The following is a 20,290-nucleotide window of genomic DNA, read 5'->3' as shown; positions in this document are numbered from 1 at the left end:
GTGTCTAGCCCTGCCAGCAGTGTTGTTGTGCCCCTTCAGCCAGGGGCCAGCCCAGCCTCTTTCCCTCCTTCCCTCCCTCTCTCCCTCCCTCCCTCCCCTAAGCTGCTTGACAAAAGCTGTCCTTGTGGGAGCCGGGACATTGTAATTAAAAAGGAAACATAATAAAGCCATCTCTGGGACCAAATCCCCATCCCAAGCATGACGCCCAGCCCACCCCTTGCTGCCCACCAAGGACACATGCCCCTTTGTGTGCCCTGATCCAGGGCCACGCCTACCCCACCCCACTGGTCACTGCTCTCCCTCCCTCCCTCCCTTCCTCTCGCCCTATGGTTCTACCATCCCAGCTGAATGAGGGCTGCCTTCTATGATCAGAGCGCAAATTGAGGCCCAGAAAGGCAGAGCCTGTGGCTCTCTCCCGGGCGCTATGCTCTAGAGCTGAGGTTCAGAGCAAAGGGGCAATAAAAAACTGGGATTAAACCAGCAATGAAGCACTGCCCAGGCCTTGAAGGTCAAGACGCTGACATCTAGAGAGGGTGGTATTCCTGGTGGTCACAAGACTTTCTGCAGGGAATCTCTTGTTTGTCATGGCATCGTTGGGCTCTGTCTCCCCAGTAGGGGACTGAAGGGGAGACACAAGGCTGTGGCTGGGGCCCTCCTAATGCAGGTCTGGGAACTCCTGGGGTCTTCATTTATGTAGGATAGGGAAGCGCAGGGCTGACCATGAGCCTGCATTCGGTTGACCCTGGTCCGTCGACTAGCCTCCTGTTTGTCCCTAGCCACACAGTACCTGTCAATCTTCATGTAGCATCTTCTCCCTTCTCTGACCACCCTGGCCACCCTGGGAACCTTTCAGGAACCTTCAGAAGCTGAGACTACCTGACCTCTTGGTATCATCCCAGAGTCTTCCCATCAACCCTAGGACTTAGCTACTACTGACTGTGTACCACCTCGCCACTGCTATGGCCAGCATGGCCATACTCATTTATTTGGTATCTAGTAACACTCAGAGGACACCACAACCATCCAAGGCCCAGAGAATTCTACAGAGACCCGTCAGAGATCAAGGACCAAGGACCAGGGTCCTGGCCAAGCCAGAAGCTTTGCTGGGGACAGAGAGGAGGTGGGCCTGTCTCGGAGCAGTCAGGATAATCCGTTGCCATTTCCTGGGCACTTATGGGAACACTATACCCTAGTTGCTTCACACAGCCCTCCTTCTAGGGAAAACCTTCTCCTAAGGAAATTGCCAAAGTACCCGCATCCGAGGAGTGCTGCAGTTTGGGTTCAAAGCCACACGTCTGACCCAGAGGGTACAGAAAATAGTCTCGCCTTCAGTCTGTCTGGTCTGTTGACCTTCAGAACTGAGGGATAGTGGCCACCCATGCTGTCCATATGCACCAGCCCAAGAATCCACCAGAGTGTGAGGGTAAAAGCGGGTGTGAGCGTCTTGGGCGGTGCTGGTCAGGTCTGGAATGGGAACCTTGCCATGGTCTACCTTCTCCCATGGTTACCTTCTCCCATGGTCCTGCCAGTTAATCCAGCAAGGCCGAGGAGGGGACATACTGTACACCCAGGGTAGGGGATAGACAGGAGGAAAATTGGTATGGGTCCCAGCACCCCTGCACCCCGGGAGCCAGCCAGGGCAGCCAAGGATTAGGCAGATAATGCCTCTTGTAAGAACAACGGATTGTTGCGAAGGGGAAGCGAGAGTGGGGGGCCAATGCCAGTTCAGATTTCTCCTGGGGTGAAAACTGAGCCCCCAGGGAGGAGGCACCCCTGCTGCCAGACCCTAATCCCCCATCCTTCTCACCAAACCCCAAAGAAGGGGCTGTTCCCTGTCTGCAGATTCCTGGGATTCATTAACTAGGGATTTGCAGAGGGACCGCCCGCACCCCTCCACCAGAACCCCTCCACTGTCGCCAGGCGGTAATCTGAGTAGACAGGTGGGTACCCCTTGGGGACACTCAGGGAGTCATAGGAAGGGAGGCTGACTGACTGAGCTGAGGCTTCTTCCTGGGCCATAGAGGTCAAGGGGCATCCTCCTCAGGTGCTCAGAAGTCAGGATCCTGGGACAATCCTGGTGGCCAAGGACACAAGCCACATCCACCCAGGACCCCAGCTTCCCCACCTGTCTCCGTTTGACCCATTTTAGCTTCTGGTTTCTCTTCCTCACTCTATGAGGTTCTAGCTACACATTCAAATACCTGGTGCTTTTGGTCAGGATGGAGACCCAGGTCCTCCCATGAGCAAGGAAGAGAACATTTCACCATTCCTGAAGTGTCCCTTGTGCCCTGCTGGCACTGGTCCCCACAAGGATCAGCCTTGCTGCCATAGGTCAGCTTGACCTCTGCTAGAGCTGTCACGAGTGCAAGCCCACTTGCGGGTGGTGTGCTCCATGGGACTTCAGGAGACATCTGCATAGTTGCCGTAGACGTCTGGTGATCTTGAAGGACATATCCCTGGCCAATGCAGCTTGCAAAATCCTCATCTTACAAGGCGGGAGGACTCTGGACTCCTACTGATCCCTCTGGCTTGCCTCTGAGCTTTGCTCAAACCCTCAGCTGTCCCTGTCTATACCACCTCACCCCGTCAGCCCCTTCCTCTGACATCACCACCTCTGGGCCTGCCCCCGTAAGACACCCTCCCCTGCTTCTTCTCCAGCTCCTTCCTTCTGGCCTCCCTCCACCTCCCCTCAGGGGGACGCTAAGTACCTTGTCACCATTCTCAAATGCTTACTGCCTCCCTGCTGTCCCCAGAAGAAGGCCTGAGTTTCTTTTGCCTGGTGTTCTGGAACCTTCCTGGTCTGACCCCTCTTCATCTCAAACTTCATCTACTACAGCCTGGGCTCCATGAGGACACTCTAGAAAAGGCAACCTCTGTCTCTCTCCCTTTCTGTCTTTCCCCAGCTGTCTCTTGCTACAGAAGCAGCCTCCCTCAGGAACCAGGAGCATCCTCCCTCAGGAGCCAGGAGCACCCTCCCTCAGGAACCAGGAGCACCCTCCCTCAGGAGCCAGGAGCACCCTCCCTCAGGAACCAGGAGCACCCTCCCTCAGGAGCCAGGAGCACCCTCCCTCAGGAACCAGGAGCACCCTCCCTCAGGAGCCAGGAGCACCCTCCCTCAGGAACCAGGAGCATCCTCCCTCAGGAGCCAGGAGCACCCTCCCTCAGGAGCCAGGAGCACCCTCCCTCAGGAGCCAGGAGCACCCTCCCTCAGGAGCCAGGAGCACCCTCCCTCAGGAGCTAGCAGTATTCTGTTGGGAGCTGCAAACCCCCAGATCCTGAATTTTTTGTAAACAACTTGTTTTCCTCCGCTCTGAGACAGCTTGCAGCTGCTCTGAGCACAAGACCCTCAGGAGTTCCTGATGGCAGGGGAGTGGTTCCTGGTGTGTTCACCTGGGGCGTGGCTACCAGTTAAGAATCTCTATTTAAGCCAGGTGGGCAGTGCCCAGCACTAGGGAGGCAGAGGCAGGCAGATCTTTGTGAGTTTGTGAGACCAAGGCCAGCCTGGTCTACAAGAGCTAGTTCCAAGGCAGGCTCCAAAGCTACAGAGAAACCCTGTCTCAAAAAAAAAAAGAAAAAACAAAAACAAACAAACAAACAAAAAAAAACAAACAAAAAAAAATATGTAAGCAGCTCTGGTACACAATAAGGGGGCATTCCTGTTTCAAGGATGGCCCGTGTTGCTGTGAGTCTTTGTGTGTTTAAATCTCCAGCCCCTTGCCCGGTTCACGAACTATATGGCAGCGTATAGAGCACAGACGGGTGTGATGTGCTACAGTATTCTCTCTCAAGGGTCATGTGGATCCAGGAGTTACCTCCCCAGGAAGTCCAGCTTGAACATCCCCCACCTAGACAAGCCCTGAAGGCCCTCCATCCCCCATCCTCCCCAGGCTTTCTGTGCCACCCTGCCTTGACCTACCACTTCCTCCACTTTGACTCCCAGTCTCTAGGGAAGGTGTCTGGCTCAGACAGGATTCTGGAGTCCAAGCCAGAGTGAGCGCTAAATAAATCTCAGCAAGACTCTGTCTCCACAGTTCCCCTGACCTCCTCAGCATAACCGTCATGCACCTCAACACAGGGGCGTTAGATTGCATGGGACTGCATGTGGTGTGGGCAGAACGAAGATCCCAGGTTATGGCTCAAGGGCAGGATCAGGGGATCACATCAAGTTCTCTAGGCAGTGGTCGGGTCGGGGTTCAAATACAGCCCCAGCAGTGGCGTGATTTGGGAAAGTCTTCCAACATCTGGAGCCTCAGTGTCCCCATCTGTAAACTGGGTATGGCCACAACATACATTTCACTGGGTTTCCAGCCATTGTGTCAGGGTCTGATGGCACCTTCATACACAAAGACATTGGTATCATGTTGCCTGTGACTGTCACTCTATACGACGTGAGGCAGGATGAGAAGGAAATGGAGGAAGTGTCCTATGATGACAGGCGGTAGGCCTCCAAAGATGGCCACCTCCCCCGGGAGTCTCCAATCCTCCGCCCCCCGGAATAGAACTCAGTCGTGAACAAGAGTAAGGACTGCCACTCAGAGGGGACAGACCTTGAAGCTACAGCACCAAGAGAAGGAGCCGGGCAGTGGCATCACGCTCCCCCTGCCCATGTTCACGTAACCAGAGCAGGGGCACCTGTGGAGACAGGAGATGAGTGTGGAGAGAGAAACTGGCAGCGAAGGGAAATGGGGTCCCTCTCAGTGGCGACTCAAACACTCTGGGTTATCATATGGTCGAACTTCGAATATAACGAAAGCCACCAAGTGGTGCCATTTTAAACAACAACTGGATGCCAGGGTGTGCCAGCGACAGCATCGTCCTGTTGTTTCAAAACACAGGAGTAGGGGGCTGGGGAGATGGCTCAGAGATTAAGAGCATTGCCTGCTCTTCCAAAGGTCCTGAGCTCAATTCCCAGCAACCACATGGTGGCTCACAACCATCTGTAATGGGGTCTGGTGCCCTCTTCTGGCCTGCAGGTATACACACAAACAGAATATTGTATACATAATAAAATAAATAAGTATTAAAAAAAACACACAGGAGTAAATGATCCCTCAGGAGAGCTCATGTTAGTGCACTCTAGACCTCAGAATGCCTTTGCTGCCTGAAAAGCTGTCCTCTGCCCATTGCAGGGGGAGGGCTAAGTATGACAGCTGCCAGGGGACCCTGCTGGGAACCTGGGATTTGCTGTCAGAGAGTTAACTGGCCCCGGCCTGCCCACCTGGCTACCCCTCAGCCTCCCAATACTCCAAGAACATGGGGCCACTGTCCCCTAGCCTGTCACTGGCTGCCCTCCCAGATGCTAAGAGTGGAAGGAGAGGCTACCAAGGCTGCGCCAGCCCTAGGCATGTCCCCACAGGTGCGGACACCCAGGCTCTAGAGGCCCCCCTAACACTTCCTGGCCTTATGCCCAAGCCAAACCTGCGTCCCCACCCGTGGGGCAAGCCTGGGCAGCTGGAGACACCTGCCCAGCAGTCAGAGATCTTTCAGGGTGCCTGGAGTGGTGTGGGGGTGGTGGCCAGGTATGAGGTATGGAGAGCCAGCAGGGACACGGGTTTGTTCGATAGCATGGTGTGCACACTAGGTTCCCCTGTGCCCCAAGGGTGTGGCGAGAGTGCAAGAATGTGCAAGTCAGAGAAATCCCAGGAAGGTGTGCCAGCTGGAGGGTGGTGGCATCTACCATGTCCTGCCTGGCCTTGAGGGAAAAGTGGATGGGTGGGGTGCAGGTATGAGCCTGGAGACACTGTCTGTTGGGACCTTTGGCCAGACTGTGAAACTGAAGACACCCCATGGAAGAGTGACATCGGACCAGAACCAGCATCAAACAAATGGGAGTCAGGGTGACCTCACTGTGTGGCGAGGGTGCACATTTTCAGCATCTCTCCCCACCCACGAGTGGCAGCCACCCTCCCCAGGGCCAGCCACCCTCCCCAGGACCAGCCACTCTCCCCAGGGCCAGCCACCCTCCCCAGGGCCAGTCACCCTCCCCAGGGCCAGGCACCCTCCCCAGAGCCAGCCACCCTCCCACCCTCCCCAGGGCCAGCCACCCACCCCAGGGACAGCCACCTTCCCCAGGGACAGCCACCCTCCCCAGTAGAAACCACAATCCTGGCTAACTGGCCACTTCCTCCACTGTGTTTTCTCTCTCTTGACTCCCTTGATCTTCAAACACTAGAGCTCAGACTGGATCCTCCAGGGTAGTCTGCTGCCTCTTACAGACTGTGGCACCTGGCAGAGCCTCAGTTTACCCTGATGTGCCATGAAGGAAGCTGCTTCAGGGATAAGCATAGAGCTGCAGGTAAAGAATTGGGCAGCTGAGTGAGTGGGTGGGTGGGAGAATTAGTGGGTGGGTGAGTAAGGTGAGTGAGCAAGAAAATAAGTGAACAAATGAGTGAGCAAGGATCAGGTGGGGAGAGTGGACAGCCCTCCCCCTGTTCCTGCCCTGGCTGTACCCCTCCAGCCAAGGCCCAGGAAGTTCCAGGCTCTCACCTCTCCTTGCTTGCACAGATCAGGAAAGGTGGAGACACCCGGGTGTTGGAACCCTCCCTCCTGGGCAGGCAAAGGCAGGTCAGGGAGAACCAGGGATCCCAAGAGGTGATGCCCAGAACCCCAGGTGCTTTGCCCCACAGGGACAGATGGGGCTTGGAGAATGGGGTGTGGCTTCATTACTGACATGTATTCACCCTACAAACTCCTTCTAGGCACAAACTCAGTGCCAGGGCCAGGACCAAGTTCCGAGGATGCCAAAAACTGGGTCCCCACCCCTGCCCTTGGGGACCTAGTGATAGGTATGGTTTTCACCCATTATGTACTGAGACAGAATCCCAGGCTGAGGGAGGGGGCAACAGAAAGAGCTACCAGAGGAGAAAGTAGAGACCAAGAGCTTCCTGCTGAGGCTGGAGCTCACATTTGTTCCTCCCGCTCCCTGCTCCCTGCCCCCCGCCACACACACACACACACACACACACACACACACACACACACACACACACACACAAGAACCACTGCAGAGAGGCTGGTGACTGCCCCCGGGGGTCTCCATAGTCTCTTGAGTTCTTGACTTGAGGGGCAGAGGCATGGCTGGGGCCACTCGGCAAGCCACCTCTGAGACACTTCAACACCATCTATTTGAAGATCAACTCCAGCCCCCCTTGTGGAGGAGAAGACTAGGAAAAGATTAGGACTTAGGGCATCCCAAGATTCTTTCCCCCAGATATCTCCACTTGACAATCCTTGCCAGACCTGTAGTGCATTGTGGGCTTTCAGCAAGATCCTTAAACTCCCCTGAACCTCAGTCTCCAAAGCTCCAAAATGGGGTGGTAGTGACACTAACCTCCTAAAGAAGGCATTGTGGATGAGATCAGCACACAAAGCCTGGTAGCCTGACCATGGGCACTTGGCTCACCTAGGGACTGCTAAGTGTTTGCTAGTGCTATGCTAGCAACATTAGCAACAGGCCCTGTGTGGGTGAGGGGCTGGCTTGCACGTGCTGGTGTCCAATGGTGTCAAGACCCTCACTACCCTAATGATGACCCGGTTCAAGTCAAGGGCACTTGGTCCCTGAGGAAGACACTGGGAAGCAGTGAGGAGCAGAGCGGCCTGCCTTCCCATGTGGCATGGAAAAAGGAGGTGCAAAGTCTCAAGTCCCAAACTGTTCATTGGATGAGGCTTTGTGTCCTAGGCCAATAAGACTGGGGCGGGGATGTAAGATATTCCCTGTAGGTGAAACTGTCTTGCACCAAACCAGTGTGTTAGCCAAAATCAGTGTGCCAAATATTTTTGTTTTTTTCTCTTATGCCAGGTCACTTTCTGCAAAACTGTGTTTTAAAAACTGCTTCTTTTCACTAGTCTTTTGAATGTGTTGTGTCTTGTTCCCAACAGTGTTTGTGCAGTATGGCACACCACCGCCTTTACACAGGTAGCCTACTTGCCTGGAAGGCCCTTCCCAGCGTCCCTTTCCTTTGATGAGATCTAGGAAACACCACTGGCTTGGTTTCTCCGTGTTGACCTAATCCAGTCATTAGGCTCTTGCTGACCCAGCTTGATTTTAGAGGTAGATGGTAAGTTTTGCTTTTTGAAAATAGAGTCTTCTTTCATACAATACATCCTAACCACAGTTTCCCTTCCTCTGCCCTTCCTAGACTCCCTCACCTTCTCCACCCACCCCAATCCATTCCCCCACTCTGTTTCCCTTCAAAGCAAGCCTCTAAGAGATGGCAGCCACATAGAACAAAAGATACAACAAGACAGGATGGAATCTCTCACCCCGAAGTTGGACAAAGCAACTCAGTGGGAGGAAAAGAGTCTCAAGAGCAGACAAAGGAGTCAGAGACAAACCCACTCCTACTGTGAAGAGTCCCACAAAAACATCAAGCTAACAGCCTTAACAAATACTCATAGGATCTGGTGTAGACCCATGCAGACCCTGGGTTTGCTGTTTCAGGCTCTGTGAGCCCATTGAAGCCATGCCTGTGGATACAGAGAATTCTCAATAGCGGAACCTCTAATAGCTGAGAAACGCTTAAAGAAATGTTCAGCATCTTTAGCTATCAGGGCAATGCAAATCAAAACTATTTTGAGATCCTATCTTAAACCTATCAAAATGACTAAGATCCATAACCCAAGTGACAGCTCACGCTGGCAAGGATGTGGAGCACTTCTCCATTGTTGGTAGGAGTGTAAACTTGTACAACTACTATGGAAATCAATATGGTGCTTTCTCAGAACATTGGGAACCAATCTACCTCAAGACCTGGCTATACCACTCTTGGGCATCTCCCCAAAGGACGCTCCATCCTGCCACAAGGATACTTGCTCAACTGTCTTCACTGCTGCTTTATTCATAATGGCCTGAAACTGGAAACAACCTAGACAATCCTCAACTGAAGAATGGATAAAGAAAATATGGTACATTTACACGATGGAGTATTATTCAACTGTTAACAAAACAAGTGACATTATGAAATTTGCAGGCAAATGGATGCAACCAGAAAAAAAAAAATCATCCTGAGTGAGGCAACCCAGAACCAAAAAGACAAACGTGGCATGTATTCACTTATAAGTGGATATTAGCTGTTAGATAAATGATTGTCAAGCTCCACTCTCCAGACCCAGAGGTCAGGTAAAAAGGAGATCTTCCTGAGAAGGAGAAATGGAGACAGGAGTGGGAAGGATCTGACTGGGGGAAGGCTGGAGGGAGAGAGTGAGAGGAGAAGCAGCTGGAATTGGGGAACACTTGGGGGTAACATAGAAACCTAGTACAGAGGAAAGTTCCTAGAATCCGTGAGGATGACCCTAGTGAGGACTCCTAGCAATGGAAGATACAGTCTAAACTGGTCATCTTTTGTAGAGGTAGATGCTTATGGCTCCATTCGGAAGATGAGAAAACTGAGTTCTGGCAAGGTCCGTCAGCTGGATGGTGGCCTTCCTGGACGGTCTCTAGAATACATCACTGGACTGTGAGTGCTTTTGAGCCCTCTCATGCCTGTGGTACCAGCTCTGAGTTTCCATTCAAATAAATTCCACGCCTTTCTGCCCAAATGCAATCTGGATAGTTTCTGGGGGGGACATGGGGAGCTGGTTGAAACTACGTAGAGTTTTGCAACCAGGGACACCCCAGAATCCATTGCTGGGAGAGCGGGGAGGGCTGCAGGGACCATGAGCAGGGCTATGCTGCTCCTGTTTGCAGCCTTGGGGAGAAGCTACAGAGGAATGCAAGCTATGAGGGAGGAGGGGAGAGCAGGCCCAGGCAGTGCAGGGGCCTCTGGGGAGAAGCTGGGGGGAGGGGCCCTGGCAACTTGGCCTGGGTGGCCAACCCAGGTGACACTCTAATCCATCCATCATGGAGCCAGGATCCCAAGTGAGCCCTAAAGGGCAGGGTCCCCATAGGCATCATCTGCCTGATAAATATTCCGTGCCCCTAAACCTCGGGCTCTACTGAGCTAGGGAGGTGTCATGGGACCCCAGCCAGGACATTCTCTGGAGTTACAATTTCCAGCATGACCGTTGCCAGCTACAGCCCCAGTTTTCCCTTCTGCACACCTCCCACCACCGCCACCATCATGGTGAAAGGCACAGGCAGTACAAAGGTAGGGACCAGGGAAGTCAGAACCACCGTGGTGGAATGAACAGCGTCCCCATCCCTTGGTGCACACCTGGACCCAGATTTTCTCTGTCATTGTCCCTCCCCCGACCCGCCCTCTCCCACCCTGCCATTTTCCCCTCACCATGGCCTTGGTGCTGTAAGATCGTTGAATAGAGACAAAGTCAGCCTCTGTAGATTAGGTGTCCCTAAGAGGACACGGCTCAGCAGCTAGTGACTCGCTATCTGGCCCTGCCCTGTAAGGTGACTTTCTAGGATCCCGTGGCTTAGGGATTGAGTAGGCCTTAGTGGAAGAGTGTTTGCCCAGTATGCCCAAGGTCCTGGGTTCCATTCTCAACCAGGCTCTGGCTTAGAGCTAGCTCTTCTGGGTCTAAAACACACATGGTGTGCCTGTCTGAGCTCAGCACAGGCGCTGGAGTGCTCATCACATTCTGGTCCATTGTCCTTCCCTTCTCTCTTCTCTTCTCCCTTAGAAAGATGTGTGCTCCTCCCATCCACATCCCTGGATGTGAATCCAGGTAGGAGTCACATGTAGAGAGACACAGAGTCAAGACCAGATCCCAGAGCAATCCCATTTTAAACCTACTCCCTCTGTAAGACCACCATGGCCTTCAGCAATCACATGCAACCCTAACATGCTCTGTCGTGTGTCTGACCAAGACTCCAGGACTGGGGCCTTGGGGAATGAAAGAGTTGTTCACCCTGTGTTGGTCAAGTCAATGGTGATGGCGGTGATGGTAGTGATAGTAGTGATGATAGTGGTGTGGTAATTATGGTAGTGACAGTGGTGATGGTGGTGATGATGGTGGTAGTGGTGATGGTAGTGGTTATGATGCTGATGGCAGTGGGGGTGGTTGTGTAGTAGTAGTAGTGTTGGTGGTGATGGTGATAGTGGTGATGATGGTGATGGTGGTGATAATGATAGTGAATGAATGGGAGAATGGATCTATAGATGGGTGGATGACGTATTAATGAATGGGAGAATGGAGGTGGGTGGGTGTGTTGGTGATGGATGGGAGGATGGATGGATGGGTAATTGGTGAGAGGACGTATGGATGGATATGTTGGAAGGTAAGTGGATAGACAGGAGGATGGATGGATTGAAAAATGGATGGATGGATGAATGGATGGATGGGAAGATAGATAGGTAGATAGATGGGTATATGAGAGGATCAATGGTGGAAGGAAGGAATGAAGGGAGGGAGGAAGGAGCTGTGTAGTTGGGTTGGAAGGTGGATGGGTGAAATAGTAACTGAGAGTTGATGAATGAATCTCCAGTCCCAAACAGAAATCTGTGCACTGTGGCATGTGCCTAAGAACCCCAGCTCTGTAAAGAAAGAAAGCAGGAAGATCCCAAGGTCTTGCCTCTCAGTCAGATTAGTAAACTCCAGGCTCAGTGAGAGACCCTGCTCAAAGAGAAGGTGTTGTGGAATGAGCCATGAAGATAAAGACACTTGCTGACAAGTCTACCCACCCTATTTGACCCCCAGGACCCACATGATGGAAGGAGAGAACCAGCTCTGATAAGTTGTTCTCTGACCTCCACAGGTGTGCTGTGGCACATGCGCACATGGACAGACACGCTCCTGCAGATACACCCAGTAACTCTGACCTCCACATGTACCCACACAGTATGTACATATATATGAACACACACATATACCATACACATGTACACACACATACACGCGCACACACATAAAGCAGGAACTATATAGCCCAGGTGAACAGGGTCATTCCTGACTGTCATGGGTGGTGTGATCTCCTCCCAAATAAGACTCCGTTCCTGTGACCTCAGCTTCCCTGAATGTGCAGTAGAGGTGAGAATGCCCACTTCTAAGGTTGACACATGGGTGTAGGAAGCTTTATTTGAAGTCACTGGCACCTGGTGCTCCCTGTAGCTTTCTGTCCCCGTTCTCTGTCGGAATGAACCCAGGACAGTCTTGGCAGCAGGTGATCCCATTGGGGATCTCACCGTATGCTCACCAAGTCCCTACCCTCTGACTAGGCCATGCTCATGGTTTCTGCACGGTCCCCTCTGTGTCTTGCTTCAAGAGACTGGTCTGCCCGCCTTCTACCCATTCACAAGGATTACAGGTCTCCCAAGGAACCTCCTAGTGTGCAACCCTGAGACTCTTCCCCGAGGCTCTGTCAGCTGCTGACAGGTCGTGGGCCTGGGTGCAAGGGTGGTGAGGGCTGGGCCCTGAGTCTTTGAATGTTTGCTTTCTTACCAAACAACATTCTTCTGGGTCTTCACTCATTTGTATAGAATTAGTCAGCATCTGGTCCCCAACTGCTCAAAGAGGACTGTAGAATAGCAGGGCGTGGCATCACACACGTGTACATGCCCACACACATGTATACACACACACACACACACACACACACACAATGTGGGCAAGCTTCATGCCAGCTCTGACCTCTGACCTCTGTGCCTGCATCCTAATAGGCAAGCCTAGAGACTCCAGGGAAGGGCTCTAAAACAAGCCTTCCAACCCTCTGGCAAGAGTTCCAGAAAAGTCTGCAGAGAGATTATAAAAGAGTCAAGTTCAAGTCTCCAGCCTTGCTCTCTGACCTTGGAGAGGCTGCTTCCTCTGTGGGAGTGCAATCATGTGACTGGCAGGCGAGCCACGCTGCCTCGGTCTACAGCGCCTGAGTGTAGGCTGACTGGGTCAGTAAGCACCAGCAGGCACTTATCAGGTTGCTTGGAGAACATTAGCCCTGCTTTCTAGGCCTCGGTATCCACACTTGTACGGTGGGCAGGTTGGAACACAGCTTCTGACATTCCTCCCGTGCCTACTGAGCACATGCTGCAGCGACAAAAATCATGCAGGCTCTCTGCGAACAGGTGAGAGGGATGGCATTCTTGGGGAGACTGTGCCGAAGCAGAAGGAATGCCTGTTGGTAAAGACTGCAATGCAAGGCACACTGACTGCCACCTCTCTGCGTGCACCCGGATCATATTAACCCTTTACCCCATTGTTTCTATGTTGAACAAGTGGTGATGACCTGGATTGTCTAACGATTAGGGAGATGTTCCCTCCAGAAGCCATCCTCATTCATTCCCCGCTCGTTCATTCATGGAGAGCCTGTAGTGTCACTCTCATGGGGCAGACCAGGAACTCAGCACATGAGGACCCGGCTCTCCGTGTCTCACGTTCCAGAGAGAGACAGGAAAAGGCAATAAATTAAGACCAAGACACAGGAGGATGTGACTTGAGAGTGGTCCATGAGCTGACTCGGGAAGGCGACGTTGGAGCCAAGCCCCTCCAGTAAATGTGGCTACGCAAGGCTCAGAGGAGAAACACACCAAACAGAGAGAGTCTGTGCAAAGGTCCCGAGGCAGAGATTAGTTCAGGAGAGGTGGGGAGGAAAACCACCAGGAGGCTGAAGCTTGGAAACGGTGAGGTTAAAGAAGGTGCTGTGGGGGGCGGGGGGAGCTAGCAGTAGACACCTGCTGCCAAATTTAACACCAAGCTCCATTCATTCCTGAGATCCACACTGTGGGAAGAGAGAATCACCTCCCACAGATTGCCCTCTGACCTCCACATACACGTCATTGAACACTGAGTATACATACACATACACAAATAAATAAATAACAAATGTAATTATGTTTTTTAAATTTTATGAATAATTTTCAGATTTAAGTTCTTTAAGAAAGAGGAAAACAAACCACTGTGGGATGGGGCCGGACCCTTCGAAGTTCCCCTGCCCCCTGCCCTGAGGACTAAGGGTCCATGGGAGGAACAGGGCCTCTTGGGACGCTTTCAAGCCTGGGTTGGTTGCTGAAAACACTTGTCCCATGAATGGGGATTAGGCAGTCTGCAGGGCAGGGCTGGGATTAGGGCAAACTCTGAAGCACAAAGCCAGGCCCGTCTCCCCACGCCCTGACTGCTGCCCCGGAAAAGCCCTCAGCTGACCCTAACGCCAGGCAGGTGCCGGGCCTTTGTCTCTTCCTGCCCATCTTCTGAGAGGCCTGGAGACCAGGAAGGGGAGAATGCAGGCAAAGCCCCATGTGGAGGTCCCAACGTGGCCACCCTCAGCCTTTCCCTTCCCACCTCTGACCCTATCAGAATCCTTCAGGCCAGTAGGTGCCTCGGCAGCAAATGTGCCCAAGCTGGCTGGGAGGCAACCAGGTTCTGCACAGCATACTGCTTTAGCTTGCTGCTAAGGTCTCATGTTCAAAATCCAAAATACAATCATAAACATACCACTTACAAGTTTTCACTCACATAAAGCAATTCCCACAACCTCCTCTGTTCATCCTGGCCACCGTCCAAGGATGACCTCTGTCTTGACCTTTGCACTGTGAACTGTTTTACTGGGCTTGGGCTGTTCGTGAATGCAATCTCTTCCTTCCCATAACTAATTTGTAAGTTTTGGCCGTGTTGTTGCCTACAGAGACGTTTTGTTCCTTCTCGCCGCTATATAATATTCCATCCCCAGGGCCACATCCCCACTCACCATTGATGGACATGTGAGCAGTGTCCTCTATCTCAGGGGCAGTAGTTACTTGTGGCTGTGTAATCAGTGGTCCCCCGCCTCCCAACTCAAACTGACAATGAACATTTGTCATTGTCTCTCTGGTCAGGGTCCTCGAGGCCACAGGCTGAGCAGCTCCGGGATGGTTCTTCCTCCCCAGACTGCAGACAGGATGGCAGCCACAGCTATAGCCATGGAAGGCCTGACCGGGACAGGGCATCGGTCCCCAAGACCTTCCCCCTGCTGTGGGTTTTTATGGGAGGCCTCCCAAGTGACTGCCTGCATAAGCCAACAGGTTCCTCCCAAGTAAGGGATGAAAAAGAAAAAGAAAGGAACTCCAAAGTCTTTGGTGACCTGTCTCAGGTGTCCCCGAGGTGGCTCCCACGGTATCCCAGACGTGAGGAGTCTGTCGCTAGTCCCTTCCCAAAGTAGGGAGGGCAATTTGTTCAGAAGCACTGTGGCAGAGTACGGCATCAAACCACCCTGTGTGTATAAAGTTTCTCAGGACACTTTCCTGAGAAAGGGACGTGTCCTTGCCTCGTCACTGCCTCAGCCGCCACTTCATTCCAGTGGCCCTGCCGCTGCTACAACCCCCACGGTCATGAGGCGCCCCTTCTCAAGCTCCGAGTGCTCCCGCGTGTGAAACGGCAGCCGTGTTGACTGTTTCTTCTCAATTCCACCAGAAAAGCCCCTTCCCCAGTTGCCAGTCCCGGGTCCTAAGAGTGGCCGGCAGGTGCAACCCTATCGAGAGTCAAGCTGACTTCCTGACAGACCCCAACCTGCTGGATATGGTCAAACAGCTCAGCTAGCCAGCCCTGACCACTCGGGTCACCTCATCTGCCACAGCACTGTGACCCTGGGCACATAGGGCCCAGAGTCTGCTTGTGTCCTGCCAGAACAGAAATGCAAGCAGCCCAGCCTCCTAATACCTGGCTTCTCCTTTCCAGGAAGCCCAGAAAGAGCTCGGGGGCTGTGCTGAGTGCCGTGTGACCAGCCTGCAGCAGAGGTTGGGACATGGATGGCTCTGCCTTTTACTATTCCTGATGCTAGCACCTCGCATGGTGGCAGCTCTTACCCTACCCAACACCAGGACAGCAAGAGCTAAACCCACTACCTAGGACTGGATTCTGAGGGGCAAAACCCAGGAAGGGATATCCAGACCCCTGGGGGTTGGGACAACGGTGACCATAGGGCATCTGCTGCTGGAGGGAGGAACAGGTCCACAGGTGACTGAACCAGCCAGTGCTTGGGCCATCTGTTCATAAGAAAGAATACAATCTGCTTCGTGTTGTTTAATGAGAGGGGCATACTCTTCTGTGACTCAAATTCTCAGTGTCTCTGCCTGACCACAGGGCCCATGGAGACTGCCTACACCAAATGAAACGGAACTCAACCCCTGCGTTGCTGTGTGACTTGAACAGGGCAGTGTGCCTACTCTGTGTTTTGAATACCCAGGTAGATACGATTAGACCTCCATGGTCACCAAGAGAAAAGGGTGAGGACAGATGCTGTGTCCTGCCTCCGGGATGCAGGGATGCCAGTGACCTTCCATGGAGCAGACGAGTCTCGGGACGACACTGTCTCTCCCAGCTGTCTCTCTGGTCCCTTCCCTCTTTCTCCTCCTGCTCTAGTTCTGATGGGGGAGGGGGGAAAACCCCTGTGCGTTTCTCTCCTGTCACCCTGTCTTGTCACCCAGCTGCCCGCAGGCACTGACCGTGGGAACTCAGCCAGCCTTACCACAGGTGCCACCAGGCAACAGAGCAGCTGTTGAGCCCCTCTGTCCACCACTGTTGCCAATCTCGGGGTCCCTATGGCAACAGGAGCCATACCAGACTTCCGTCCATTTCGCCTTCCAGGTGAAGGTGCTGAGGCTCTAGGCAGATCACTATGGGTCACAGTCGTGTGGTGGGACCTGTTTCAGCGCGCGCACTGCAACCACCATCCCTCTTGACCCTGTGTCCTGTGCCCTGAAACCCGACAGGATGTCACTCCATCCCCTCCACACACCCATAAGGAAAGAATGGACGGCTGACATTTGACAGGTGCGGGGGAGGAGGCCCCAGAAGGTGGAGCTGGATGCCCACAGCCACTCTAAGAGCTGGGATCAAAGTCTGACAGCTCCTGGAGCAGCATGGCCCAAGTCACAGCGCACAGCTACAGCCGCGGGGCTCTGAGACTGGGTGGGGCCCGCCATTGCCACCCCCCCAAACCTTGTAGCTGGGACCCCTCACATCTGCTGACCTAGCTTTCCTCCACCTTGACTCTGGGGTACCCAATCAAGGCCTGTGAGACCTCCACCCTCAGGTTCCCAACCCCCCCCCCCCACTCCGACTCGTCTTCTTTACTCCTTGCACTGTGAGCCAAGCAGGTTAAAAACATGCCAAAAATGAGCTGCCTCTCGCTTTAGTGCACTCGGATAATGTGTGGCAAAGCAGGCTGCATTAATCGCTCGGGACCCACATTTTTCAGTGACATTAATCTCCAGCCGGAAAAGCCTCTCTCGATGGCTCTTTTCTGTGTGAAGGCACTTAGCGCTGGCCAGGAGCAGAAGGGGCCTACCTGAAATTCCTCTGCCACACGGCACCACACCCATCAGCCTGGCCCAGCCCTGCAGCTTCCCTGGCTGTGGCTTTGGTGGGAGGAATGCAGCAAAGGACATGGGGGTGGGGGAGGGCAGGGTGCCCAGGTATCCAGTCTGCTGGGTGCGGACAAATGAAGAGGAGAAAGCTGGGTTCTTGTGTGTGTGTGTGTGTGTGTGTGTGTGTGTGTGTGTGTGTGTGGTGTCCCCATATGTGTCTGCCTCTCTGGGAAGTGGATGTGTCTTTGTGCACCAGGACACACATAAGAGTGACCCTGAGACACTGTGTGCCTGTGTGGGCAACATGGTGTGTGAGTGTGTGTGAACATGTGCAACTGTCAGCTGAGAGTGAGCAGAGGAGTGTGTACACCTGGTGACAATGTGTGTGCAAGATAAACCGGGTGTGTAATGATAATGTGTGTGCAAGATAAACCAGGTGTGTAATGATAATGTGTGTGCAAGATAAACCAGGTATGTAATGATAATGTGTGTGCAAGATAAACCAGGTGTGTAATGATAATCTGTGTGCAAGATAAACCAGGTGTGTAATGATAATGTGTGTGCAAGATAAACCAGGTGTGTGTTTGGGGGTGCTCTCTGTAGTGTCTCTGTGCATATGGGAGCAAGATGCTGGAAGAGGACATTTGTAGGCACACCAGTGATTGTGAACCAAGCAGGGTGTGCCTGAGTGTGCATGGGATGGAAGGTGATGTGGCCTGATCTGGGAGTGGCCAGCAGGATATGACATACCGCATTCTTACACACTGTAGGTTTGGATCACTCTGGCCACAGGCTAGGTGACAGGAGGCAGTGACGCACATGGACATTGTGAACGCAGCAGCTGAGGGCATATCTCCTGTAACTCCATACTCAGCTTCCTCTGGACGGCTTGGCATTGACCATGCTGCGGAATGTGTCTCCTCACACCAGGGGAATCTCATCCGGCGAGCACACCACCGAGGAGGACAGGATCCATCCTCATCCAACCAGAACCTATGCATGCTTATTTTCCTGTCCATCAGTGTTTCTATGGGCACCCCCAAAGTCATCTCCAAACAGTACGGCACAGCACAAAAGTTTAGACACATAGATCCAGAGAGGTCAGAAGAGGTGCATGGGAGAGGAGGTTGCTTAAAGGACCCCCGTATTGCCACTCCAATAGATGATCTCCTTCTGATCTCAGGTGTTAATCAATTCCACGAAAATGACAATAACTGCTTAATGGCTTACATGGGCACAGATGTGGCCATGAGCCTCTTGGCAATGAGTACGTCACACCCAGCTGCAGTGGAATCCCCAACCTGGAGCTGCAGGGGCAGTGGTCAAGGAGGGTGAGATTAGGGGGGGAAAGCCAGCCAGGGCTGGAAGAGAAAGCCCAACTGCAATCCTACTGTACTGCCACTGGTCTGCGTGTCCCTAGCCAAGGGACTCAGCTTCTCTGGGTCTCGGTGTGCTCGCTGTAAAATGGGGACTGTGTTGTCCCCAGTCCTGGGTTTTGTGATATGAATTAAACACTTGCAAGGGGAATGTAAAATCCATGGACTCTTGCTAATTCATATGTAAAATGCTTGGCACAGTACCTGGTACCACTAATTCCTTTTTTAACACTTGTGTCTAGAGAAAAGCTTAGTCCCACAGGGCAAGGAAACAGGGGCTGTCCTCTACTGAGGAGCACTGAGTTTGGCAGTCACTCTCCATCCTGAGAGAGTAAGAGAGAACATAGGAGATACCTCAACCTCAGTTTACCCTTCTCTACACCTTGTGTAATCCTTCCTGGCTCCCAAGTTTTCAGGAAGAAGACACAAAGAGAACATGCCTGTGTCCGAGCCAAAGGACGACCCCCAACAGCAAGGTTCAGGGTACAGTCACCATCTTTGGCAGTCCTACTGAGCTAGCTATGCTCAGCCACACATCATCATGACTGTAGCTCATGCCATCCTTACACAGTCATGAGTATTATTAGCCTCGGCTACAAATGGTCTAGCTGAAGTTCGGAAAGGTCCGAAGGCTTGCTCCGGCCACACAGCTACAAGTTGTTCGTGTGACCTATCCCATGGGAGTCCCAGGCGGTCAGGGCAGTACGGCCTTCAACAATTTCCAGCCCACAGGGGTGTAGGTTTGGATAGGTAAGGAAAGTCTCAGCGCAGGAGGCAAGGTGGCACCCTCACCTGTCACAGAGAGGAGAGTCTGCTGGAGGGGGCTGGCCCTGGATACCTCAGTCCCACAGAATGTCAGGAACCCCAGAAATGGACTTGGGTATTAAATAGGGCACTGGGGACATGAAGCAACCAAGTGTTGGACTAAGGCAGTGTTTCTCAACCACCCTAATACTGTCGCTGCAGTGAGTGACCCACTCGAGAGTTAACAGAATGTGGTGTAGCTGCCCAGTTAGCATGGGCAGAGTTGGGGCACCCTGCTGGCCTACATTTCCAGACCTGCCTGTACAAATCCCACGTAGCCCTCAAGGAAGGCAGAAGAGATGAGGAAACAGAGGGCTTGAGAGGCGAAGGGTCTCTTGGTTAACGTGTGAGAATGCTGCATCTTGAACCCCAGGTATCATGCCCGCTCCAGAACTCAAGTCCCTGGCTGAGTCAGGGAATAGATGAGACAGAGGTGATGGAGGACCCGGGAATGGAGGGACTCAGAAGCATGAGGGCCATCAAGCCAGGAGGAAGTTCTAGAAGGCAGCGGTCTTCAAGATCTACAATAGAGGCCATCTTACACAGTGTGCAGAGGCCCAAGGTCTCCAGGGGTCACATGTCACAAGGTAAGTCTGAGTTCAAACCAAGAGGATATAGTCACCATACAAGGGCAAGAAGACATATTCCAGATCCTTCTCTATTCCCAAGGGCCCCATCCCAAGCACAGGTCCTCTGACTTCCTGTGACTTTGGCTATCAGCTTCCTGCCCAGCCCCACCAACCAAGCCGTGTGAAACACCATACAGCAGGAATCAGCAGTGGTGGGGAGGGGGAGTGTCCCCCTCTGGGAATAAGAACTCCAGTCAGCTCCCAGACAACCAATACACCAAGGCAGCCAAATGGCACCACAGAGACCCTTGTCCCTGGTAGTCTCCTCTCTGGCTGCTAAGTAACATCAAGGGATATTTTTACTGAGGGACAGGGCCTT

This window comes from Myodes glareolus, chromosome 6, assembly GCF_982192425.1.
Source record: "Myodes glareolus chromosome 6, mMyoGla1.1, whole genome shotgun sequence".
Classification (NCBI taxonomy): Eukaryota; Metazoa; Chordata; class Mammalia; order Rodentia; family Cricetidae; genus Myodes; species Myodes glareolus.
The sequence above is the reverse complement of the archived record's forward strand: the minus strand, read 5'-3'. Positions refer to the sequence as shown.